Source organism: Lasioglossum baleicum, chromosome 7 (assembly GCF_051020765.1).
Source record: "Lasioglossum baleicum chromosome 7, iyLasBale1, whole genome shotgun sequence".
Taxonomy (NCBI): Eukaryota; Metazoa; Arthropoda; class Insecta; order Hymenoptera; family Halictidae; genus Lasioglossum; species Lasioglossum baleicum.
In genome coordinates this window covers 1,562,276-1,589,941 of record NC_134935.1, presented here as the reverse complement: position 1 = coordinate 1,589,941, position 27,666 = coordinate 1,562,276, and the positions used below count along the sequence as shown (strand labels likewise).

The 27,666-nt window shown below is 38.3% G+C and overlaps 2 protein-coding genes and 2 long non-coding RNA genes across 12 annotated transcripts in view; 2 read left to right on the top strand and 2 right to left on the bottom strand.

The window, feature by feature from the left end:
* The window catches only part of LOC143210603 (uncharacterized), a 226,339-nt gene that overhangs the window by 80,566 nt on the left and 118,107 nt on the right, over positions 1-27,666 (top strand). The gene's annotated exons all lie outside the window — the stretch shown is intronic.
* The window catches only part of Rab3gap1 (RAB3 GTPase activating protein subunit 1), a 147,630-nt gene that overhangs the window by 61,799 nt on the left and 58,165 nt on the right, over positions 1-27,666 (bottom strand). The window lies entirely within an intron of this gene.
* Haf (leucine-rich repeat and fibronectin type-III domain-containing protein hattifattener) overlaps positions 1-27,666 on the top strand; it is an 88,327-nt gene that overhangs the window by 11,112 nt on the left and 49,549 nt on the right. The window lies entirely within an intron of this gene.
* On the bottom strand, positions 4,427-23,761 carry LOC143210601 (uncharacterized). The gene is made up of 2 exons (XR_013009299.1): positions 22,396-23,761; positions 4,427-21,845 (listed from the first exon to the last, which is right to left on the bottom strand). It is a non-coding gene; the product is annotated as an uncharacterized LOC143210601 (long non-coding RNA).

Below are 27,666 nucleotides of genomic sequence, written 5' to 3'. Positions count from 1 at the left end.
GAATCGGCAAAAAAATACGCAACAACTTTCCTCGAAAACTGATTGTTTCGAATTGGTGGCTAATCGACAAAGGTTGAGCGAGTTTATTGCGTCGAATGATCAAGACCGACAAAAAGTTGGCAATCGGTTTTTTGGAGCAGATCCGAGTTCCGTTGCGGTTGAAAATATAAAGAAAATAACCGTTTATCCCATATAGCATCGGTAAGCTCCAGGGGAAATCGTGCGAGTGGAAACCAGCGGCGAGTGGAATGTGCATGCGGATTTTACCCACTTGTCCGAAGCGATTCGAACCGGACCCGGTTCGAACCGACTCGGTCGAGCCGGTCGGGCCCAATCGCCGCTGAAACAACTCCATGGTATCGCGTTTAGAGAAAGGTATACGCGCGACCGCGCCACCGCGTCGCTGCACAATCGTTCCGTGGTCGAGTTTTTCGCATACTCCGGAAAATAAACCGCAGAAGTGAATGTTAATAAACGAAGGATTTCTCTTTTACGCCGCGAAACCCTGAAACGGGTGAACAAACTGGAAAACCGTTTCATGGACACTGGGTCGATCGATGTAAATCACTCGTCCAAGTGTTCGCGTTAACAATACCTACAGCAATACACCCCGCGACAAATCAATGACGAATCAAACAATACACACTGCATGATACGTCTCTTAATATCAGCTTGCAAGCTCGTGAGTATAGCAAGATATAATGCATTCATGCCTACGTTGCGAGACATAACTTGCTGCTTAATACAAATAGGGATTCGCAATATTAAGATTAAAATATACCTCCGAAAGTAATAGTTTATCGATATAAATAAATTAATAATTAAAATTATTAGGAAGGTAATTTAGAAAGAGCTACTCCTTTCCGATTTTGATGAAATTTAAATATTGGATTGGGGAAAAAGTTTCTTCGTATTGTAATGCAGAAATGAATCGAGCTTTTTCCATATTTTAAATGAAGTTTATTAAATGAAGTAAGTGCCGTTTTGATCGACCACCTTTTGCCATTTTCGAGGTAAAACCATAATCCCGTCACTATAGAACCTCTGTGATTTCTGGCCGGAGAACTGTGGCACGTGATTTTTGCAGGCCTCTTTTGAAGACAGCTTCACACCATTAAGAGAGTCCTGTAGAGACCGAAACAAATGGTAAATGGTAGTCTGTTGGTGCAATATCAGAACTATACGGTGGGTGCATCAAAACTTCCCAGCCAAGCTCTCTTAATTGTTGTGACGGGTCGCCAAAGATGTGTGGGGTCTGGAATTATCGTGATGGAAGACGACACCTCTCTTGTTTATCAATTCTGGTCGCTTTCGCTTTCTCTCGATTACTTGACGTAATCTTTCCAGTTGTTGACTGTAGAGAACTGTTAGAATCAATCGTTTGACCGCGTGGCAGCAGCTCGTACCGAATGATTCCTTTTTATGATCCCACCAAACGCACAGCAGCATCACCTTTCTTGGTGTCAATCCTGGCTTTGCCACGGTTTGCGGAGCTTCGCCTCGCTTCGATCAGGATCTTTTTCGTACATTATTATCGTACGTGGTCCATTGGATTTTGTTTCGTGTTAGCAACGACTCGCAAATTGAAATTCGCTCCATTAAACTTTTCAATGTTAACTCATGAGGCACTCAAACATCGAGCTGTTTTTTGTATCCAGCCATCTTTAAACGATTTAGAATTGTTTTGTGGTCGATGTTTAGTTCCTTACCGATATCACTACTGCTAATATGCCGGTCTTGCTCAACGGTTTGCATCATTTCATCGACTTTTTCAGTGACGGGTCAACCAGAACGAGCTGTATCTTTGACATCAAAATTTCCACATCCAAAACGCTTCAACCAACTTTGTGCCACACGTACTGATACCGTATCACGTCCATAAACATCACAAATTTTTTTAGCAGCTTGGGTCGCATTCTTTCCTTTTTTCTAATAAAATTTCAAGATGTGTGTGTCGAATTTCTTCTTCGTTTCCACCCATTTTTAAAACGTAATAACTTTTGACTAAATAAACAAACATCACAATTTCTTGTTTGTAATTACTCTATGATATATCACCTTTCAGGCGCACACAAGTAATGCCAGATTAATATTAACAGAGTTATGACATGGTAACACCATCTATCGGAAGAATTAGAAGAAACTTTTTCCCCAACCTGATATGTTATGCAACTACACATTTTGGACAACTATTTCCTTTTCACATATGAGTGGGTCACTTTTAATTTTCGAGATACATATTCGCAAGAAGCTATTGCTAGTACTGTATTGAATTTTCCGTATTCGTGCACGCTCCGTGACAACGTAAGCCTGCTCCGGTGCGGCGTGTATTTACTGTTTTTGTAAACACGTTGAGGAAATCAGAAAGAAAACAGGGTCTCACTCTGGTCATATATATATTATACAGGGAGGTCCGTTTAAATAAGGACACCTAAATATCTCTTCAGCTTATTGTGATGCAAAAAATATTTGTTACAAATATCTAGCACGAATATTTTTCTCCGAAGGTAATTTTTTTCGGAGTTATCAAGGTCATCGATGTTTTTTAATACACAAATACATTTTTATTTTATTGCATCGTGTAACTGATCGAAAAATACATTCATATATCTATAAAAACATGACCTTAAAATAATCTTGATCTTCGAAAATTTGGCGTTCCTTATATTAGCAAAATGTAAAGTGAACTTTGAAATACACTTATGCAACCATTTTCTTGGGGTTCGTCAGGAAACTATTGTGTTAGTAAATGATACTTTTACGGTTAATTTTCCGTTTATTCTGCATCGTCTCCGTACGGGTAACTATGTACGTAAGAATCGTCTGCAGCGGAATAATTTTGTGTCGGAAAACAAATTGATTATAAAAATTCATCAAATTAAGAAATCAAAAAGCTGCTATACCAAATTGAAGATAATCTATTTTTGTTTAAGTTGATAGAACAATTTCTTATTTTTTAATAATAAGAATATTAAAATAACTAAGCTAAAATGTTGATTAATGTATCCTGAAGAAATCCTTTTTTGCATTATCTTTACGTGTGAAAAGGAATGTTAGATTTACACCATTTATTAGGCTTACAGAGGGTTGCATAGCCCCTTAATAATTGAACGTTCGTCGAGGTCACCGCACCGCGTGGAAAAAAGAAACAATTCAGAATGTAAAACTGAAGGGAAATTTACAACGAACGAAATTGTCGTAGAGCACGATCCAAGCCACTAGTCGCTAACCCACATCCCAGGAAGGTCGAGGGAAACTGAGTTTAGCCGGAACGTCGGAGCTCTCATTTCCGGAACCGCTTCTTAACTTCCGCCAGGGGACCGGTGGCATAATTGCGGCTGCATTCGGACTAGCCCGATTACCCCCCCCCCACCCGCCTCCCTCTCTCTCTCTCTCTCGCTAGATCGATAAAAATTCATTGATTTTCTGCTACTTCGCGTGCAATCACCCAATTCGCTAGCTCGAAACGATATTCAAGTACATACAACTTACCATTGGCTTACCATGCGTACTGCGAAAACGAAATATGCGCGAAATCTCGGGCAACGGCGAAAATTAATCTACGTATTGTTAGTCAAATCAAAAGTGATATCTAACATTTGATAACTTTCTATTAATAATATTCATATATTAAAAAATTTATATATAAATTGTATGTAAAATACAAATTTAATAATAATTAACTATAATTACTAATTATTAACAAATAAGTGGATTGAAAAGATGCAAACAACAGAATGGTAAATCTAAATGAGTTCTTGAAAATCTCGATTATGGCGCGTCCAGTAAGGGGCTGATTCTATGATACATAAAAAATAAGTAAAAAATGTAGAATAAAATGTTTCATACGAGCCTTTGTTTTCGAGCAAATCGTTTGAGATTAGTATTTATTGTAGGACCGGCTCCTCAAGAATATACAACAAAACAGAGTACTTGTTAACTTTCCCCCTTTCCGGTTGTACCACGAGTTAACCACCACCAGCCTGTAGAATCCGCATAGTAGTGTCGTAATGAAGTGAAACAGAGAGAAGTAGGAAGGATCAACGAAGTAAGGATCAACGAGAAAGATCGTGAATCAAATCGCGAAAAGGTTTGCGTAATGTCAACGACTACCGGCCGGTGCGGTGTCGAGAAAGAGAGAGAGAGAGTCGCGTGCGTCAATTACGGGAGAAGGAGAAGGAGAAGACGTTCTGATTCACAGTTACGGAGGAACGCGCGATTGCTATACACTATGTACATATACTCTCTACTCTATGCTCTATATAGTACACCCATACCGACTCAAGCTCTGGCTCTGGCTCAGGCTCGGGTTAAGGCCCGGTATGGCTCATATTTTTTTCCTTTTTCTGAAGCCAGTAATTAGCACGACGATCCTCGCGTTTCCTCGTTATTGTGTCACAAGGTTTTTCTTCGGTGGGTTTCTATGTTCTCTCTCTCTCTCTCTCTCTCTCTCTCTCTCTCTCTCTCTCTCTCTCTCTCTCTCTCTCTCTCTCTCTCCCGTCGCGTTCGGTTTTCCTTTGTCCTCGCGTCGCGACGGTTCACACGACGCGCAATGAAACAAACCGTTTCGTTCCTGGGACGTAATTTGCTCGATTTTCTTTTCCGGGGCCAAGGAATTTCGCAATTCATCTGACGTCCGACACACTTTTTCAAAACTAGGCTCACGTGTAGGAACCGTCGCGTTGCGTCGTCTTTACATGTAAATCCTGTATAGTGACAAAAGCCTTGGGGAGGTTCGTTCAAAGACCGAGCCGAACGTAGAAAAGGACAGTGCGTGTAAAGAGAGACCAGACCGCGCGCGGCTAACAACTCTCCGCTTCTCTTTCCTTCCCATACGCTGTCGTTCCTCGCGCCCGAAACATTCATCGTCAATTAGACCACTAAATACAGTTGAAATTATATCGTGTTTAGGTGCCATTTTTAATCAGAAAAAAGCCACGAATAAGTTGGTGCAAGTCCCATAAAAAAGGAATGAAACATAAAGAAGTTTTGTAATTGGATCAGTAGTGGTTCACACCGATATACCCGAGCCGAGATCAGACTACTACGGTGGAGGGGATATTTTTTTTGCCTTTAACGTGTACGACCTCTTTGCGACTATAGAAGAATTACTGTATTCCTGTATTACTGTAATCCTCGAAACACAATTTAGTGACTCTATGACCCGATAGAAAGCAAGTCTCATTTCAGTTATTGTCGCTTCCACGTATTTCGTGACGAATAAATTGCGAGTTCTTGTTTGTTGTTGGTGGACCGTTCGGCAATCGAAACATTTTGGTTTTTGTTACCTCGGCGCTTTGTGAGAAAATTCATACTTTTCGTCCGTGCCGTCAATCCACGAGATTGTAACATACAGTAGTAGCGGACAAAACTTTAAGACCGCTCTAAAGAAGACGATAACTTTTTTAATATTGTACTATAGGATTTGAATTTTTTTGGGAAGCTAGAGCAATTAGTTTACTAAAGGATGTGAAAAGAAATTTTTTCAAAATTTGCAATTGATCGGAATTGTTGAAAAAATACTAAAAGTTGAATTTTTAACTTTTTTATGTGGGCCTATAATTGAAAATTTAAAAGATACGTTTTTTTTTGGTAGATCTGTGTCAATTAAACATATTCAGAAAATTTCGTCAAAATCGATCGACGTTGCAATGAGCTACAAACATTTATAGATGGTCAAAATTGCAGATTTTTACGATTTATTGCCGAAAATCTTAGTAGATAAGTAGATAAGTACCTACTGTGTTATCATCAGTGCATGTGGAAACGAGGTAAAGGGGTAGACTCGTTTTTCCGGGATTGTAAGGGTGCGGAATGCGCGTTCTCATTCCTCCATAATACGAAAATGGTGGTTTTCAGTAGTGAAAAGCGCTAGATAAAAGATCGATCTAGGCCGCGATTGCCCTCAAAAGTCCTATTTCTACGTTTACGAGGTGTAATATGCATTATTCGGAAGCATAGAATCAATCTATTATGAAATAGTTGACTACAAGATCTTTTTACTTAATCACAGAGTTATCTGTAGTTACATTGAGATCGAATCACACTAGATCGTGAAAGTTAAGGTATATTCATATTTACAACCGAATGAATTTATGTGCGTCACAACTGAATAATACATACCGCATGTATTGCTATTGTCCCATTACGCGGAAAAGGAATCATTCGGAAAGAATTCCTAATTGGAAGGAGTGTTTTTATCGGTTGAGGGAAATGAAAAGAATGAAATCGAATGTTAGGACGAATTATCTTTGAAAACTTTTCTTATCGGTCATTGTGTTTAGAAATGAAAACACTGTTTAGAAACAAGTGTACACAAGCCACACAAACAGTCAATAACCCAAATGTTTTTGATAGTCTACGAATGTGACAGAAGCAAAAGAGTAAGTTGTGATTATTAAATTTAAGACGAAGTTTCTGTTTAAAAAATCCTTCTGACAATCATCATTTTAGTGAAAAAAGAACCTATTCCGAAAATTTCATACAATTCTGAGCACGTACGTAAACGGAAACACAGCCAAATTGAATGGCTTTTTTAAGTAAAAGACAAATAAATTCTCTAACAATTAATTGCAACACAATATTAAATTCCTTCCAAGTAATATCGATTACTATGATTAGACAGCAGAATTAATCATTTATTTCATGCAGAAATAGTGTTATCGTGAGTAGAAATTTTATCTTTTATATCGTATTAGCGCTCATTGATCGTTTTGTTTTGCTGCAAATTGCGGGTTCGGTAAAGACTAGAAATCCAACATCGATCGTGCCTTTTTAATCGGGCCGAACATGGATCTTCATTATTCAAAATATTTGATCCGGACATATAATACTTGTAGTAAGTACAAATTTTGGACAACGAAATTATATTACAATTTCAGATTACGTTTCTAGCGTGTTTCATTGAATTCGTTTCAATAAATGCAGTCGTAATATGGGGAACAAATACATGTCTATGGTTCCATTTAAAAGAACCGTCTAAGGAAATTTATTGTTGATCCTTGTAGAATATTTTTCTCCATTCTATACGAGGACGCATGGAAGTGTCGATGAAACCCTACTAGTCGACTGGCAATCTTTGCTAGACACGATCAAGTATTTACCAGTCGTAAATTGTAACGTAACAGTAACGTGGACCATTAGGGTTGTACCAGAAAAATTCACTTAAAGTTGGCCAACAGTTCTCGCAGGACACGACAAGTGTGGAAGCAGTGTGGTTATATTGCTGTAACTGTGTTCGTAGCACGGCAAACAGGTGATTGTTATCGTTACTAAAGATCAAGGGAAGGATCGAGTACCCCCAAAAACGTTGTTAAAGAAATGTTACCGGATTTGCGAAGCCACGCCTCGGTCACGTTGCGGTAAAAACAGTGATTAACTGCAGGATAGATGCTTTGAAATACAGAGCAGAAAACGCTCACGGAAAAGATCGTTAGCGACTAAAAAGTCCATTGCTTTCTAACGACGGGAAACAGTGAAATTGTTCGTTAGGTTTGTTCTGAATGGTCCGTGTGAATTTCTGACGGCAATCTGATTCTCGCAATCCCAGATTTCGGCGATCGCTATTTAATTACTCGGCCATTACCGCCGTATTCAATCGCATTTCTAATTTCCAGCTACATTGCAGCGGGATCAAGTATGCCATTATACTGGATGTCCAAAAAATATTCTACTCCGTTGAAAGGGGTGATTCATGATGTGATTTGCAGTAGAGTAGTTCTTCTATAGTCGCAAAAGGAGGTTGTACATTGTACACGTTGAACGCCAGAAAAAATATCTCCTCCACTATAGTAATCGATCTCGGCTCGACTAATTCTCGCCACTACTAATCCAATTACAAAACCTTTTTATTTTTCATCTTATTGTCTATAATCGATATTAATCCTAATGTCTTACATCTAATATTGCCTCTCCCTCTCTCCTTTTGATTAATTATTTCTTTCCGTTATTTCTCGATATGTACTCCTGAGCCAGTCTACTATTTCTCCCACTGTTTTATCTTGTACTCTTTTTTTCTATACTTATATTTATTATCTCTCCACCTTCACAGTCCTCTGCCAGACGCTTTAGCTTCCCCAGGTGTCTCTTGCATATCATGCACATTCTCTCTTCCTCCTTTCTCTAATATTTATTCCCTTCTTCCATATTTCCACATCTTACTTTAGCCATCAGGCTCTGACTGTCTCCTTCTCCTTTCTCCTCTAGGTACCTTGCTACCCTTACTTCGTATATACAGGGTGTTTACCTACAGGTAGGAGAAAATTTAAGGGGTGGTTCTCGACGATAATATTAGACGAAAATGAAGAATAAAAAAATTGCGATTTAGGCTTCGTTATTTAGTTATTAACAATTAAAAATCCGCCTAAAATGCTGCAACACTTCTAACAAAAGTATACGTTGCGTACGTCACACAGGCGCGCGACAGTCTCGTATCAAGTGACAAACGCATGCATACCTTGGTTCTCATTTGGGGCCCCAGCGAGGTGAAAATGTTTAAATAATCGTTGGATGACACTGAACCTACCTACTCGTTAAAATCCACAAGGGCATTTCTAATATCCGCCCTATGGAATTATCGAGTAGAAGGGGTCAATGCCCTTTCACTTTTAAATTCTTCTTACACATATCCACAAATCCTTATCCTGCACTATAATTGTTCATAACATCGTACTTATACTGGAATAAACGCTCTAGCACAATTTACAATATCATACACACAAGTTTACTGAGGGGAATGATGAGAATGTAAAGAACTGGTAATCCTTTAATGTTGAAACACTGCACTTTATTGGACTTGATTTACGTCGCGAGACTCGCTCACAGACGGAACGGACATCTTGAGGTCGTGTGATCTCTGGGAACAGAAATCTTCGACGCGTGCGAGAAGAATCGTCTGTACAAGCTAGCATCCGTATGCACACTGATTCAAGACAGCTGATGAGGTCAATGCCTGGGCCCGATCGATAAAACAAATGCCGATCTACAACAGCAAACGCCCGCCGATTTACAGCAAACGCCCGCCCAAACATCGCGCGTTACTATGCCAATACATTGTGTGTCCCGTTTCCGCGAACATCGCGATTCTTTCTCATTCTGTCTGTGACCGCCAAATATCTCATGTGTGTGCCATTGATCACATCAGTTGTCTTGAATCAGAGTGCTGGTGTGCATACGGATGCTAGCTTGTACGCACAATTCTTCTCGCACGTGTCGAAGATTTCCGTTCCCAGAGATCACACGACCTCAAGATGGCCGTTCCGTCTGTGAGCGAGTCTCGCGACGTAAATCAAGTTCAATAAAGTGCAGTGTTTCAACATTAAAGGATTACCAGTTCTTTACATTCTCATCATTCCCCTCAGTAAACTTGTACACTCTCTGTAAACTCGTAGTGTGTGTGTATGATATTGTAAATTGTGCTAGAGCGTTTATTCCAGTATAAGTACGGTGTTATGAACAATTATAGTGCAGGATAAGGATTTGTGGATATGTGTAAGAAGAATTTAAAAGTGAAAGGGCATTGACCCCTTCTACTCGATAATTCCATAGGGCGGATATTAGAAATGCCCTTGTGGATTTTAACGAGTAGGTAGGTTCAGTGTCATCCAACGATTATTTAAACATTTTCACCTCGCTGGGGCCCCAAATAAGAACCAAGGTATGCATGCGTTTGTCACTTGATACGAGACTGTCGCGCGCCTGTGTGACGTACGCAACGTATACTTTTGTTAGATGTGTTGCAGCATTTTAGGCGGATTTTTAATTGTTAATAACTAAATAACGAAGTCGAAATCGCAATTTTTTTATTCTTCATTTTCGTCCTATATTATCGTCGAGAACCACCCCTTAAATTTTCTCCCACCTGTAGGTAAACACCCTGTATATTTAGTATTTAGTATTTATATCTATCACAGAACCTAGATGCCATTATTTTACTGTATTGCCACAGTCCCTGAGTTTGCTTATCCCTCTCCTTCAGAGTCTCGATAATTTCTATAGTTTCTTTTCCTCCCCTTCTTTCTCTTTCTATTCCTGGTTGACTGTATCCCTGTATCCCTTACTGTTCAGGTACTCCGTCCTCTCTTTGCTATTTCTTGTTATCTCCCACACCTTTCCTCTTTCCCTCAGGCATACCTTTACCAAAACTCTTCCCTCCGATCTCTCCACACTTCCCTCAAATCTTAACGCTTTCTCTCCTGGTCTAATTCGTACCTTCTCTCTCATGGTTTCCCCCCATACCATGTAATCTGGCGTTGTTCTACCTAGTTTCATGCACCATTTAACGTATTTCGTTTGTACTCTCTCCAGTTCCCCCGTTTCCTTCCATCCAAATATTTCTGCCCCATATATCATTATTGCATTATGCATTTTTTCTTATATCCATCCCTAAATAATCTTTCTCCTATGCCCCATACTTGCCGTAGTACCATATTTGCTACTCTCGCTCCATTTCTCTGTAGTTTCACCCCCCCCCCCGATACTTAAATTCTTGCACTTCCTCAATTTCTTCTTCCCCCCATTTCCACTCCCTCTTCTTCTTGCTCCCCCTATCTTTACCAAACAACATCATTTTTGATTTTTCTGCATTTAGTTCTAGATTTTCCTTCTTAGGCATATTTTCAGCCTTTTTAGCATCATCTTCATATCTTCTTCTCTCTCCGCAATCATTACCACGTCATCCGCATACCTTAGTGTAAAAAATTTCTCCTTCTCCACTCTTGATCCACCTACCTGCAATTTCTCCATCTCTGTTTCCAGGTCTAATAGAAAAATCGAAAACAAGGTGGGACTCAGCAGCACACACCCCTCCCTGACGCCCTTCCTAGTCCAAAATTCCTTCGATTCCGTTCCTCTCACCCTAACTACATTTATCACCTCTTCGTATATTTCCTTTGCTCTCTCGATTAGCCCATTCTTTATTCCGCTTCTTTCCATCCCTTCCCACAGCTTCTCTCAGTCCACGTTGTCAAAAGCCGCCTTTAGATCCATGAAGAAAGCGTAAATTTTCCTTCCCTTTCCCTTACTTTCCTCTATACAACGTGTTGCGGTATGAACACGTTGTCCATAGTTCCTCTATTTTTTCGGAACCCTGTTTACATCTCTTCCATGTTTTCCGTTATCCTCTGATTTAACACCCCCGCGTATATTTTATTTGAAGTATCTAGTAGAGTGATCCCTCTATAGTTGCTCACTTCCTCTGTACTGCCTTTCCTCCATTCTTTTGGGAATCCCTCCCCATTCCAGACTTCCCTGATCAGTTGTATTGGGTTCTACATACTATGAAATTGTAGCATTAATAAATCAGTGTAGTGTGGAACCATTGGTGCAAAAGCTAATGTCCGGTCTGGCTCGACGTAGGATCGGAAAGAGTTAAGAAACCTGAAAGTCGTTGTTTTGGCCAGTCTGATAGTCGCAGCATTAAAAAGGTTGAAATGGCACTTGAATCGGTCTCCCAACAGCACTATCTGTTGCTCTTACTACCGCCGCGATATTGTGTTGCAAGGTTCTCGCTCGTTGGGAAACTTGATATGTATTCCGCGGTTGATTTCTCACTGAATGAATGACCGCGTGCCGATCAGAGACAAGCGGAACCAATGAAACGCCGCGCCGCGCCGCGCGCCGGTCGCTGGAATGTCGCGACGCATTACCAGCAATATCCTGTCCCGGTGCATCCGCGCCTTCGGAAACCCAAAGGAAACGCGTTCTTTTTTCTCTGCCGCCGGTTTCAGCAATTTAATTGCGAGTTGCGAAATGTCTCTTTGAGTCGCGCACGCCCGCGGCTTCGATCTCACCCGACGACCGCTTTTCCTCGGTCTTGCGAAGCGGTCCGGCAGAAGCATTTACTACACTCCTCGCGCAACACTACATGTATCATACAGGGTGATTCAGCTAATTATGCCACCCAAATTGCCCGTCAACTATTTGGTATATGCAAAAAACTAGATGGAATGAAAGTTTTATGGTTTCAAGAGTAGCATACAGTCGTGGACAAAGGGATTTACGGGAGAGTTTCGGGCTGTGGGAGGGTGACTCGACTTCGTCGGGTGGGTTCGGAAAGAATCGGCCAAGTTCAGGCGAGCGAGTTATCGCGATCCGAGATTCGCATAGATTCCGCATTTGCTTCGGCATAAATCTATCTGGCATTCTCGTAAGTTACTCCGAGACTCCGCATTGCATGTGCGTTAACATTGTGCATCTTTAGGTAATAATATTTTAATAATTTTAGTAAATTTTTTCGTGCAAATGACACTTAACCCATAATTATCGTCCCAAAATCCTAATAAAGTAATTGAACGTCCCCACGCGATACAATCTTACCGCTCGGATTCTATCAATTAAATTATACTAGTCACGAGTTACGAGGCCCACTAACGATACTAAAGATCCCTGATTTCGCATCAGGTTCGTTCGCGACATTCCAATCGTCCAAACAGCGATTTAAGGTCTTTGCACACTAGACCGCACCACACCAGCACCGCACCAGCGTTTTCACTGGCGCTCACCAGTAGTGCGGCCGTTCGCCGCGCCCCGCCGTAACTCGTCGAACGACCTAACCCAGACCGTTATAGTTATAGTGGTGAGCGCCACTGAAAACGCTGGTGCGGTGCTGGTGTGGTGCGGTTTAGCGTGCAAAGACCTTTATCCAACCAAGCGGCTCTCAATTCCGCATTGGGTTCGTCCGCGCACCTTAACTAACAAATTAATACCATATTCTTATGGTAACAACCCTTCTCCAGCCACTCGTGTGCTCGCGGCCCTGTCTCGTAACAAAATTCTATAAATACGAAAAATACCGTGGTCTAATTATAACTTAATACATACATTAATTATATGAGTGGCACGATTGTTTAGTTAAATTTCAGAATTGATGTCAGCGTTCATATGAGTGTATCAAATTGGCTTGGGATGTAGAAAAATATAAAATTAATTATTTCAATTTCGTTTAAAAGAGTGATAAAAAGGTGGCTTTGGCCGGAGTGACGTGTTTGAAATGTTGAAGTTGCCCGAAGATTCGTTAAATGAATTCGGAATTGTACCCATAATTTTCTGGAAGGGTTCACAGAGTGGTCCCAGAGCCCGCCGCTTTTTGTGGCCAAAACTATTGTAGCGTTATTTCAAGGTTTAATGTTATATTATATCGTTATATAATATTAGGTCGTTGGATTCGTCTTGATACCAGTTGGAATATTATGAAGTAAAAAATATATGTTAATAGTTAAAAAAATTAGGTAATCTTCATTCTTTTATAAAAAGAAATTTTTTTCTTTAATTTTTTATATTGAAGTTTGTAGAAAAGTGAATACTGATCAACTAAATAAAAAACCGAAATAAAATAAAAAAACACCGAAGAAACAAACGTAATTACACAAAAAATTTTTTTTTTCATTTTTTCAAAATTAAAAAATAAATTTTTTTAATTTAAAAAAAAATTTTTTTTTGTACCTTATGCTAATGTTTCCGCTTACAATAATCGAAAATTATCCCAATGCAAGAGTGAGTTAATCATCTCTACTTCCAAGAATACATTTTCAAAGAATATCGATGAAAGTACAAAAAAAATTTATATTACAATTTTTAAAAAAACAATCAGTTTAAAACGAATTATTGACTGAGATTAAATTGAAAATTAATATAAACTATATGATAATTATTAATAACATTAATGTTGAAAACGGATTGGTTAATGGAGCACACACATGCGGAATATTAAAATTTATTACTTTTCAAGAAAATACTAAAATTCCGTCTATATTGTGGTTAGATTTTCGATTGGCCAGAGTAGGAGAGAAAGTAAGAACTCGTTATCGTGATTATATGAAAAATGCAAATATTGATCAAAATTTAACACCAATAATAAAAATATCGAATCAAGTAAATATGTCGAAAGAGGCAAAATATCAAATCACACGTAGTCAATTTCCAGTGGTTCCTGCTGAAGCGATTACGATTCATAAAAGTCAGGGACAAACATACGAGAAAGTATGTTAGAATTTTAAAACATCAGAAAAATGAACTTTACAAATGTTGTATGTAGAACTGAGCAGAGTTTAAAAATTGAGCAGTTTATATATGTTGGGACAATTTAAATTAACAGTATCGAAGAAAACCAAGATCAATACTGCAAACCCGGATAATGAGGAGTTGTATCGTTTGCGAAAAACTAATTAAGACAATTTATTTTGCAACATTAGTATGCTATAACAAGGAACCAAGCGAGCAACGAGCCTACGATGTTGGTTTGATGCGACGCCATATAGCAAACATTTTGATAAGTAGAAAACTATTGAATTTCCCTCAAAACGTATAATCTTCTTAAAACGTACACTTAATAATGATAATAATATACTGCAACTAACGAATCGGGAAGTTCTTTGTGTGGCTCTTGGAGAGTCACACACGAAATAAAAAACATTAATAGCTGCAGGCCCTACTAGCCATGCGTACCACTAACACTCTTGCAAGAGTCTCGCTTACTCGCGAACGAGCGAAGCGAGCGAGCAACAATAACCCTCTAGTTTTGATGTTACTTCTCAATTGCATTAACACGTGATTTTAATAGAGAGAAGTTTTCTGCATGTGGACATTGTACATATTGGAATGCTTAAAATCGTTTTATTTTCAGTGGTGTGATATTACGATGACAAGTTGTTTAGGAATTTTATGTTCTTGCGAAAATGAATGAAAATTCATTCACGTGGCGTTTGCTCTTTTCTTCTCGGATATTCTGCAGTGTATTTACGCGACAGTGAAATTACCACGTGTTCCACTGTACAGTGTGTAAAAAAATTTAGTATCATGGTTTTGGCTTGAAATTCAAGGTCAAATCTTTTTATGCTTGTATCGTATTCTACTCACCATGAGGACCGAACTTGTCAAAGGAACTGTAGGTTAGATTAGGTTAGGTTACGTTTGGTCCCCCTCCATGACGAGTAGAATGCGATACAAGCATAAAAAGAGATTTGACCTTGAATTCCAGGATCAAAGTAAATTTTGCGGCAATTTTTTTTAACAAATCTCCACCGAGCCAAAGGTGTGGAACCATCTGCCAAAACCATGACACTAAATTTTGTTACACGCTGTACACAAGTAAATTGATTAATTAGCCGACTTGATCTTCTCTCGTTTATAGCTTATGTCCGAGGAGTCGCGATTCGTGATTCGTCGGGCTTTCAGTATTCTAGTAACGGTCTGCGTTACCAGTCCGGACAGTATGCGAATAATCTGACCGTCCAAGTACTGTTACTCGCTCCATCTCGCATCGAAGAACACGCGCAACCTGCGAATCGGTTTTCTTTCAACGCAATGAACACACTGTTCTCTTCGGATCATATCCTCATTATCGCTAATCTCACTGGAGAATGTAGAGTTCAAGTTAAATCAAATTAAAATTACTTCAAGAATCACCCCTTTCGAGGAAGTACAATATTTTTTAGACACCCAGTATGTATTTTTCTAAGCGAATTTAAAGGAATGCCAATCACATTACCTTTATCTCTTGCGCCATTAGCTTTAGTAGACAAAATAAAATGTTAGTCGCTATGACCTGTTTATTTATTGAATAAACATCGTGATTTTATCTACATCAGAATTATTTATGCATTTATCAAGCCTAACTTTACAATACCACATTAAATGATAAACTTCAACTGAATATCTAGATATGGATAAGATGTGATATTTCTCAATTAACTTAAACAAAAATTAATTTACAGAATGTTTCGAACCTGCAATTAGTTAGATTTAGATAGTTCGTATTAGTAAATAGTTAGAAATATTTGTCATTGTATTTACATTCTATGAAAGTATGTGTAGTACACGTAATATAATATTTATTTAGAATGCACAACTTATTTTATATATACAGCCACCTGGCTTAAAAATCTAAAATGTGCGATTATAAAAGTACGAGCACGTGGTACTAGTACAGCCGTGCGACGCACAGTAGTTCCGGAGCCCGCTCTTTTGTGGCCAAAATTCAATGTTTCGACTTTCAAATTTCAACAAAATTTTTTCTTCTTTCAAACAATAACACTTTGAAACCTCGAAATTCAAAATATTAGGTCTTTCGGATAACTTTCCGAGCAGATATAGCGTTTGAAGTTGAAAATTATGAAATTGGAGGAGCAACTAAATAGCTTAATTATTCCTTACACAATGCTGAAATGAAAATTTCTACTATATTTTCGTATGTGTGAGCAGGTATATTTCAGTTATTTAATGGCAATATAAGCATATTTCAATCACTATACCAAGGATATAAAAAGTGCAATGTAAACTTTAGGTAGAGTTTTAAAAAAAACGTTAGCATTCAGACTTGATTTTTCTGAAAGCTTAGACCTTCAACATATAAACATGTAAATTTTAGCTGCCGGTTCCTGCCGTTTATAATTCTACGTCTATTTTAACTTTTAACAAGCAGACGTTCGAAGTAACTACGCGCTCTAATGCTACGCTCTGAACGCGTCATTTTAAACTTACACGCGTATGGTTTACAGTTTATATTATAGTTTATCGAATTATATAATTTACACAGTTATTGTTTATCAGTGTAGATACTGTCTGTTTCGTTGTAGCATCGAGCTATTATTCTTTCTATAGCAGACACGGGGTTGCAAAGTGTACCAAATTTGTGGAAAATTAGGAATCGCCTTTCGCGTAGGAAGGTCCCACGCTTGCGAATAGCACGAAAAATTCGACAAGAGTGGGGACCAAAGTTGACAAAGGCGGTAAAAACAGCTCGCCGAGTCACAGAAACCGTAGTATGCACTGTGAGCATTGTTAACAAAATTTCTCAAATATTTCTGATGATACGAAAAAAATGTTTTCAACGAATAAAAAAACTAAAAAACTACTGGACCAAAATGGACCATAATCTAATCAGCTCTAAGTTACGACGGGGCACATTGATTGCATCATTCATCATTCTGATCGCGTTGTTACTTTTTCAAAAACGTTAACGAAAAATTTGATACCATAGAAACAGACATACGCACATACACACACACACATACGAACATTTTGATAAAAATAGTCTAAAATGACTCCAATGACCATGAAACGTGAAGATCTGCTAAAAAATCGATTTTCGATTTTCGGGGTCATTACAATAACTTCCCTATAAAATCGGGAAGTTAATAATATAGTACAAAAACTGTGAATTTTTGAATAAACAATATCTCGACAAACCGAGATAATATATTCGCTTAACTAAAACCGATTCTTAAATATCAATTTTGAAAGCGTAAGCAACGATCAACCATTTTTTTTACAAATATCCTACACAGCGGAAATGACAAATTTTGAATGTTTTGTAAGTAATACGCTCAAGAAACTACTGCATGTGTGACGTCAAGCGATCAAATGATACTTCGAAAGTAATCGATAATATCATTTAAGTACACAATTAGAAAATGAATAGAGCGATACACCAAAGTTAAAGTGGTGATATTAATCATTGTGGACTGTGACAGTTTCTTGTCTAAATGTTTAATCCTTTATTGTTCGATACACCAAATGAGTCACTACAATCCATTTTATTCCTGATACGCTAATAGTGTTCTTTATGCGAAATAAAAGCATTCCACCTGAATTGCAACAAACTGAGCTCAAATACAACAATCTGTTTCTTAATATGTTTCGTAGGTTCGTAATAATATAACAGTCACTTGAAATTCTTCCAATGTTTTTGCTGTTCTAAATTACATCTATCCATTTTTGTCATAGATGCATCAAATCCGCAGTCTAGCGATTATAAATACATATAGTTTACAATGGCTATCAGAACTATAAAAAGATATTATTAGTTAATTTTTAGAAGATTCATAGTAACAGGAAAGTAATTCGGTTTTTAAAGTTAACTGTGGTCAGTTAATTGTCCTGAAAGACATCGGGTTATTATACCATCTGATACAAACACGTACCAAACCATCAACTCGTTGCTTCTGCACTTAAAGGCAAATTATTTAACTAAATATCTGTATAATTAGTCTTCTATTAGCTTGCAGAAAGAGAGAAACAAAATTAAAAAATAAAAAGAACAAGAAATCAATAAACATTTATACGAAAGAAAAGAGACGATTACACAACAAATTAAAGATATTAAGTTAAAAATCAATGATAAATCTAAAAAAATGAGGTCTGAAGCAACTAATGAAAATAAAGATGAAATGAAAGAAGAGAAAGCGAAATTATTCATTCAATTAAAAAATATGGAGAAAGAGGTATTGTTTCTTGGAATGCTTGCTTTACAACAAAAAATGAAAAAATGAAACAGGATAGAATTTAATATAATAATATTTTGATATGTAAATAATTAAAGATTTAATAAAGTTCGATGTTAAGATATAATTATTGTATAGTGTGCCTTTTTTAGACCAGCCATCCACGTCCGAGAAACAACTGAGACAAAATTTTTATTTTTTTCTGTACAAAATCTGAATATGCAATAAAAAATACCAGGTCCAAGCTGAAAATCCTATTTTCAGTTAGTACCGGAAATTGCAACTACCACCATTCGATAGAGTGTACTTGAATTAGTTACTAAATTTTTTTAGTTTTTAATAAAAATCACTCTCCACCATTTTAATTGGGGTGGACGGGTGGTCTAGGACACCCTGTATATATTTGTACGAACTACAAATGTAATTGCAAGCATTGCAGTTAGTACACTGATAATGTGTCTGCGAATTGTTAAGTTAACATATCACAGTTCTAACATCTTGAGATGCTTCTTCTAAAAAGTTATGATTTAAGTACGAAGACGTCAACAGGGAGAACAGCGAAATCTGACTGTACAATCTAGTGAGAAACGTTTTAATTAGGCTTTTGATCTCTATACAGATTTATACTTTCGTAAACTATTATGAAAACCAACCTAAGGGGAAAATTAATCTGGCTAGAAGGTACTTTCCTTGTATGTCAAAATCCGTCAGATAATATGGTCATAATATCATAGAAATTTCACGAATGTTTGTTAATGTGAACGTTCAAAAGAAACATCGAAGTAAGTCGTTTTTTTAATTTATCATCTACCATGCATCTCATAAAAATGTCTGAAAAATTTAAGCAGATTGCTTTCGATGTGATACCTCACTCTACTGAATTTATATAAAACAAATCCACAATAATATAAACGTGGTCATCTGACGACCTCAATATAAAATCAGGGATTTTAAGATTTTGGAATTTTCTAAAAATCGATTTTACAGTTAAAAAATTCGAATAAATCGACAGTGGTGTGTGCTATCAGATTGAATGTTCATGAATTTTCTCGTAATTTTCTGTTAAGTAGAATGGAAGAAATAACTCATTTGTGAGGTTGCATTCTTTTGCTGCATCATGTGGGGCTCAAGCAGTGCAGCCAGATGGCATCCAAAAGGATGCCATTCTCTCTCCTCCTTTTCCCCTTCCACTATCCCATTCCAGCAGCACCATGAGCGCATTCCAGTGTCCAGGGCTTGAAAACAGTTATGATATCGGTTTCGGTCCTTGAAACAGTTATGAAGGACCGATATTCTGAATAACTGTTATGAAGGCCCGAAATTTTGGTTGATATCGGTTTCGATTACGGTCCTTCGTACATGGATATCGGTCCTAGCATAACGGTCTAAGACTGACTAAGACCGATATTTTTTCGGTCCTATATCGGTCCTCATATCGGTTCTAATTGTAAGTTCTAAGTTTCAAGTTATAGCAATCAGGGCTTGAAACGGGTCCGAAAATAACTACCAACATTAAAAACGGTTATATTTTGGTCATAATTGAAAGTTGTTTTATTATAACAATAAATGTATACATTATTGACTATTTTTGAAGTAAAACTTCTTTTGGCAGGGTGTAGGCCTAATTCGCGTCACGGAATTCGCGATACGAAAATGCGTAACGGAAGTGGTGGGGATGGTAGGCCGAGCTAGTCTTAAATAAAAAATGGCTGTATCTCGAGAACGGTGCGTCCTACCGCAAAAATAACGAAATTTTCGAAAGGCCCAACCCCGAAGCATATAGGGTACGCCCTACCACATGACATACGTAGTCTTTTGAATTTTTCAAAAAAAACCACGCGCGGCAAAAGTGAAACTTCTTGCAGTCTAGTACTGTTTAGAAGTAAATTAAGATTGGAAATGGTAAATAATCCTAATGAAACGACAATAAGATCAGGAACAACTCTCGGTGCAGTATTTGCAAGACATTTAGACAAAACTGAATCACAAATATTTATATCATATTTTAGCTATCACAAGCCAATTGTTTCAATGACAGAATCATAGAAAAAATAATGAACTATCAAAAATTGCGACGCAAAGAAGGAGAGCGTATGGGAAAGAAAAAGACATAGTTCATAGCATTTTTTAGTTTTTACTTTTACTTTTTTTATTGTAATTTTAATTTTCGTTATGTAGCTTTGGCATGTTCAAACGAATTAATAAAATATCATCTACAATATTCGACGACATGCTCGATCGGTGTGGAGATAAATTAAATTTTAGTGCGGAAAATAGTCTTTCCACACTAACCTGAGTTGGCGGAACAGTCAAAATTACACAGGCCACCTTATATAATTTAGGTAAATTAATTTTTTTTCCTTCCCAATACTGGATAATATCCATCGTCTTCGGAACTCGAGGTTCTTGGCAATACTCATTAAGTTCATTTTCAATTGTTAAGCATTGCAATGTGTTGCTCGATATGCGTTTCGCTGCCGCATCTTGCAGTAACAATTCAAAATCATCTTCCTCTTCATTATATGTATCAGTGGCTTCATTTAAGTTACAAGTAGAAACGTGATTTGATGTGCTTGCTAAATTACTACACATTTTGTTAATTCTTTGAAATGTAAGTAATATACAATTTTTTGCTTTCCCTATTTCCTCATCAGATAATATAACATTATATCTTGGGTCCAAAAATATAGCTGATAAAAATGTATCATTTTGAAATAATTTTTTTTTCCTATGTTGCATGTTACTAATTATAGGTAGATTGAATTCATTTTCGTGTTTACTTGTTTCTATGATACATCTCTCCCAGATTTCATAAAGATCGCCAAGAGTTAAATGTTCGCGTTGTAATTTCTTAGTCGCAATTCGGGCAGGTGTCAAAACCTTAATTAATTCAATAATTTTACTCCACGTTATGTCTGAGAACTTCAATTCTTCATCATCAATCTGTGTGTAAAATTGTTTTATTTCGACCAGTCTTTCCAACATGTCCAAAGTTGAATTCCACCTTGTTGAACAATCCAAAATTGCATTTTTTTTACATAATGCAGATAACGTTGATTTTAAAATTGGTGTTCGCAATTTTTTAACAATTTCCCTACATTTTCCTATTATCTCAGCTATCTCTCTTCTCTTTAAAAAATCGCATATAGCAAGTTGTAATGTGTGGGCAGCACATCTAATAGTAGTAATAACAAATTCTGTTTCCCTTACTGTATCAAAAATTGCTACATCACATCCTTCTCCTTCGGGATCAAGTAATAAAACATCAATGTTTTGCGATTGTTCTATTACATCGCCTTCGGAATCAGATTCACATTCTTCATTTAAGATTCTTATACATTTCAGCATATTTGCAGCATTGTCAACTGTTACACTATATATTTGTTTCTTAGAAACATTAAATTTGCTGCATGTATGCATAATTACAAATTTTAAATGTTCAGCGGTATGCCTTTCCAATAATTCTATCACACCTATGGTCCGAATTTCAATTTTTTGTGCGGCTATAAATTGAATATTTATCCCCAAAAATGAACGCCCCATACATGATGCGGCATCTACTTTTAGGGACACCAATTTTCCACTAATTTCGTTTTTAATTTCTTGTCTTATCGTATTTGCTTTTATCTGTAAGAAAGTAGCACGATAGTAAATAATTTAGGCTGTGTTTCCGTTTACGTCCGTGCTCAGAATTGGATGAAATTTTGGAAATAGGTTCCTTTCTGACTAAAATAATGATTGTCAGAAGGATTTTTGGCGACTCGAAAAAAAATATTTTACCATGTCAATGTCAGTCCCTACCTTACCATTTTTGCAATTAGTTGAAAATATCAAATATGTATATTCTGGAGATTAATATGAAATGTTTCCAAAATTCCAATAGTTAAACCAATTAATTGAATATCTACAATGGGAAGATTATGCGATCAGAATTACTTAAGATTAGGTGGTAGGGGGGGGGTGGAGGGGCGACCAGGGATACGAAAATCCAGGAGTAGTATTTTATTTTATTTTAATTATATACTTATATTTTTACCTACAAAAGAGAAAGACCTTCTGACAGTCATTATTTTAGTCAAAAAAGAACCTATTCCCAAAATTTCATTCAATTCTGAGCACGGACGTAAACGGAAACTTCGCCCAATTAACAATTTATAGTTTATTGTTATGTACATACCATTACTTGTTCTCGAACTTTGTGTGAATTAATTAATTCTTTGTTGGGTATCATATTTATGATATCGCGGAATGCTTTGTCATCCATTAAAGAAAAAGGTCTGCCGTGAATTGTTATTAATCTTATACAAGCATTCATTACATCCAATTTTACTCTCTTGTTCTTGTTATCATGTTTACTACTTGTAGCTTCTTCACAACATCTTTTTCGTACCTCTTTTTCCATCATAACGATGGTAAAGCTATTAGGGTGATAGTTTTCCAAGTGCCTTAATAAATTTGTGGAGTGGTTCTAAAATATTAAATTTACAAAATTAAGGAAATGTCAGAGCTTTAAAATTTTTTTTTAAACAAATATAAAAATTGAAATATATTGTCTACATACTGAAATTTCTGCAGAACAGTTTTCAATGGTGCACTGCATTTTCTCTATGTTATTGTTATTATTTGTGAAATATTTACGTACAATATCGCATTGTTTTCTGCCCATTATGTTATAGTTTAACACTTAAGTAATTAATAATTTTGTGCGATAGCAAACTCGCGACTTGATTGCATAGAAAAATCGAGGCTGTGATGACCGGTGCGCTCGACGGCAAATTAATGTCGTGAGGGCTAGTTTTAGACAATGGTGATGGTGACGTTGAAAATAACACTTGCACTTTGTAACTAACTAATATATATATATTAAAAATAGATGGTGTGTGTATAAAACGAAAATTGCCACTTGCCACTACGAAAGTTGCTGAGCTTCTCTCTAGGCTCTAGGTTTTCGCTTGCAGAGTGGTGAGTCTTGTGTCCAAGAGGATGTGTTTTGTTTTACCAGAAATCATTCTGATTGGTATCCCCGCAAAAGCTTCACCGATGACGTCGAGTCAACAGTCGCGTCGGCAATCGACAATAAGGTGCCGGTCTCTTTGCCACCGATTACAAAGCATCGGCCGACTCTTAGAAGTCGCTGTGCCTAAAGCATCGGCTGAGCAACAAAGTATTAGAACCGATATGAAGACCGATATAGGACCGAAAAAATATCGGTCTTAGTCAGTCTTAGACCGTTATGCTAGGACCGATATCCATGTACGAAGGACCGTAATCGAAACCGATATCAACCAAAATTTCGGGCCTTCATAACAGTTATTCAGAATATCGGTCCTTCATAACTGTTTCGATCAAGCCCGAAATGAAACAGTTTCAAACAGTTATTTCCGGGCCCGTTTCAAGCCCTGCCAGTGTCCCTCGCTAAGACCGTAGGCCGTAGACCACGATGCCCGTGCCGTAGACTGGTCTGGTTATCAGAGAGGGGGTAAACTGTATTCCTTCGATCCGCCAGGCCCCTTACGTTTCCGTCCCTCGCCTAGATGCTCCGTAAAGCCTGCCTTCGCTTCTCCCACTCTTACCACTACCGCTGCTGCATACCGAGTCGGTACATAGCATGCTCCACGCGGTACGCGGCAGCGGTAGTGGTAAGAGTGGGAGAAGCAAAGGCAGGCTTTACGGAGCATCTAGGCGAGGGACGGAAACGTAAGGGGCCTGGCGGCCCGCGCATATACATAGCAACCCTGCTACTGACTGGGCTCAAGCAGTGTTCCTATACAGGGTGTCCCAAAACTCGTGAAAATCCCGAAAGGGGGTGGTTCCTGAGACCATTCTAAGAGACATTTTCCTTTGCACCAAAGTCAACTGCGGCTTTGTTTAGGAGTTATTAACGAAAAACACGGACCAATCAGAGCGCGCCCTGGGCCGCCGCGCCGTCACGATGCGATGTCACGGCGTACCGCGACACTCGCTTGCCGGCGCGGCTTGGCGCGCCCGGCCAGGGCGCGCTCTGATTGGTCCGTGTTTTTCGTTAATAACTCCTAAACAAAGCCGCAGTTGACATTGGTGCAAAGAAAAATGTCTCTTAGAATGGTCTCAGGAACCACCCCCTTTCGGGATTTTCACGAGTTTTGGGACACCCTGTATAGTCCAAGATTTCTCACGCGATGGTGGCTCTTGCAGCTTCGGTAAAGTAACATTCTCGATAAAATGGGGTGCCTTGAGCACCCCACAAAATTTTGAAAGATTTGTATGATTTGATTCCGAAAAATGAATGTATAACATGTGTATTTGTGTATATTTTGTAACTTGTAGGACACGTCCTGAAGTTTTTTTGTCCGGAACAAATTGTTTCGGACTTTCGCGCCAATATAACCGTCTCAGGACGCAGGGCGCAAGGCTCCACTACCTCGTCATCATAGATACGTTACTGTTTTGACCGCGCATGCGTGAGAAACCTTGGACCATATCGGAACACTGGGCCAGTGTTACCAGACAGGGGTAATCGAAAAGGAATCTAGGGGAATACAAGTACCCCCTCTCTGATGACCAGAGCAATATGTGCAACACGTTGCGCGACTGCGCGACGAGAATAGAGTGAGGCCAATGGGAGACACGTTGCACGTGCGCGATAGAGACTGAACGGTGGAATAGGATAGTGGAAGGGGATAAAGGTGGGGAGACCCTGGAGAGAGAGGGAATGAGGTTCGTTTTTCAACTTGAATCTGGCCACACTGCACTGAGCTCAAGCGTGCTCAAGCGTGGCGTGCGTTCGGTCGAGTCGTCGCCTGTCGGCAATTGTCGGGACCCGTCGCGGGTTTTACGCGGGAACCGTCCTCGTCGCGTCGCTTCACGTTGCGTCGTGTCGTGTACTGGCGAGCAAGCGTGCTGCCATGCAATGATCTAACAAGGAGACCCCGCGTATCGAGACACCCAGATCTGAACGAAATTTTGTGTGAACATAGCTTAGACATCCTCATGAACTATCCCATTGGCTTTCTCTTGAATGGGCAGCCGTTTTCGAGATAATCGATATTGAAATGCGACATGTAAGTTATATTCAATGAGTGAAAGCCTCTTGTCACAGCGGTCCGCGGCCGAGTGGGTTGAGCGAATGTCTACCACGAGGTTGGTCGGGGTTCGCGTCCCGTGTCGGCATTTTTTTCACTTTTTTTTTATTTTTCTACGTTCTACACATTATTTCTAATATAATAAATAACAAGTAATCTAGTTTTACGATAGACAAGATATATGTTTGATAAAAATCTAACATATTCGTTGTGGTAAGTATTATAACGCAAATTATTTTTGCTGTGTTGAGGCCTTTAGCCAAAATACGAAGACTCTAATAAATTATCATAAAACAGTATCTTTTCAACTTCAGTATTTTTAAGTAATCGCCCTGTAGCGGCCATCGGCACGCACAATGAAACATTTGGCGTGCAAATGGTCTAGACGGTTTGCGAGGCAAGCAGCAATAAAGCTATTTTTGAGCCGTTTTTAATGCGTACAATTTATTGTTAGATGTTGTAGACCAGACCTGGGCGACGATGGCCCGAAAAACACATGTTGCTCTACTACTTTGGGACTGTCTTACCGAGCAAGAGAAGGAGAGAAACAGCAACATGTGTTTTTCAGGCCACCGACGGCCAGGTGAAGGGATAAAAGAAAGGAAAAGAAATGATAAAAAAAATATAAAAGATAAAAAAAATATTATAATTATATAATATTATATTATAATTATATTATAATTATATAATATTATATTCATTTACGCCAACGTGAACGAGGTAGCGTTTCCGGAAGATTTAAAAAAAGAAAAGTGCAACTGCAACGAAAGTGCAACAGTATTTGTGCGGTGTTCGTGGTGCAGAATATACTTATGTTTCGGGTGCTTTTTCGACGCTCATCACCCCACTACGTGCTGGCGGGAATCGTGGTGTTAATATATTTAATTTCTTGCTTATTTGTTGTAAACTTATTTTACATTATTGCAAAAACTTCGAAAAAGAAACAAAAAAATTTCCCCGCGCGGAAACATATATCTTGTCTATCGTAAAACTAGATTACTTGTCATTTATTATATTAGAAATAATGTGTAGAACGTAGAAAAATAAAAAAAAAGTGAAAAAAAATATTTTAAAAAAAATGCCGACACGGGACGCGAACCCCGACCAACCTCGTGGTAGACATTCGCTCAACCCACTCGGCCACGGACCTCTGTGACAAGAGGCTTTCACTCATGGAATATAACTTACATGTCGCATTTCAATATCGATTATCTCGAAAACGGCTGCCCATTCAAGAGAAAGCCAATGGGATAGTTCATGAGAATGTCTAAGCTATGTTCACACAAAATTTCGTTCAGATCTGGGTGTCTCGATACGCGGGGTCTCCTTGTAAGTGTTCAAAATAATTATCAAATATTCATTTATATTACGTTATTTTCATCGGTAGCAATGACTCTATTGACATAGTTTTGTTTTTGTTTCGTTTCTTCAATATTAAATATTAAATAAATATTATTTTACATATTCTATACCAAAGACCACGCCATTCCTTCCGGACGTAACCTAACATCATTAAACCGTACTCACCCTACAATCTATAAGTACGTTTGTGGTACGAGTACCAACTTGAAACATGCCCCAGAGGGTTTTGGTTTTCTCTGAGGGCCCTATCAAATGCTACGAAGAAAGATCAATTTAGTTTGGTGGCACATTTTACAGACCCCTCCCCCCCAAAACAATCCGGTTACAAGTCTTTGCCGGCTAGTTGCGCGCGTAGTGCAAGCGAGACATCTCGTCTATGGTCTTGAATAAATTGGTAGTCAGAATGACGCGCATCTTTCAGACCATCAAGACCGAGGGTAATAGCTAGACTGGAAAATATGTAACGTAGGCGGCATAAACTCATTCTGCTTTCACAAGGAACGAAAACGAACGACACGTGAGAAAAAGGCCATGCAACAAAGGCTCGTGTCTTGGCATGGCGCGTTTGCGTTTACACGCTATGTATTTGCATCCGAGCCTTCCTCTATACTCTATACTCTACATATATGTACGTCTATACTATGCAGAGTATCCCAAAAATGTTGTACTTCCTTGGAGTGGGTGATTTTTTCTTTTGCGAAAATGTCCTGCGCGGCTTTGTAAAGGAATTGTTAATGAAAAACATGGACCACTCAGAGGGCGGCTACAGCTGAGCGTATATGTATAGCCATGCTCTGATTGGTCCGTGTGTTTCAGTGATAACTCGAAAAGAAAGCCGCGCAAAAGATTTTCGCAACGGATAAAGTGACTTGAAATTAGCTCAGAAATCACCCCTTTCAAGGAAGTATGTACAACAGCTTTGGCACAGCCTGTATACCGTACGCTGTACGCCGCATGCCGCATGCCGTATGCAGTATGCTCCCCCGCTTTCTATTCCATTCGAGTTTAGGACAGATTTTCCTCGT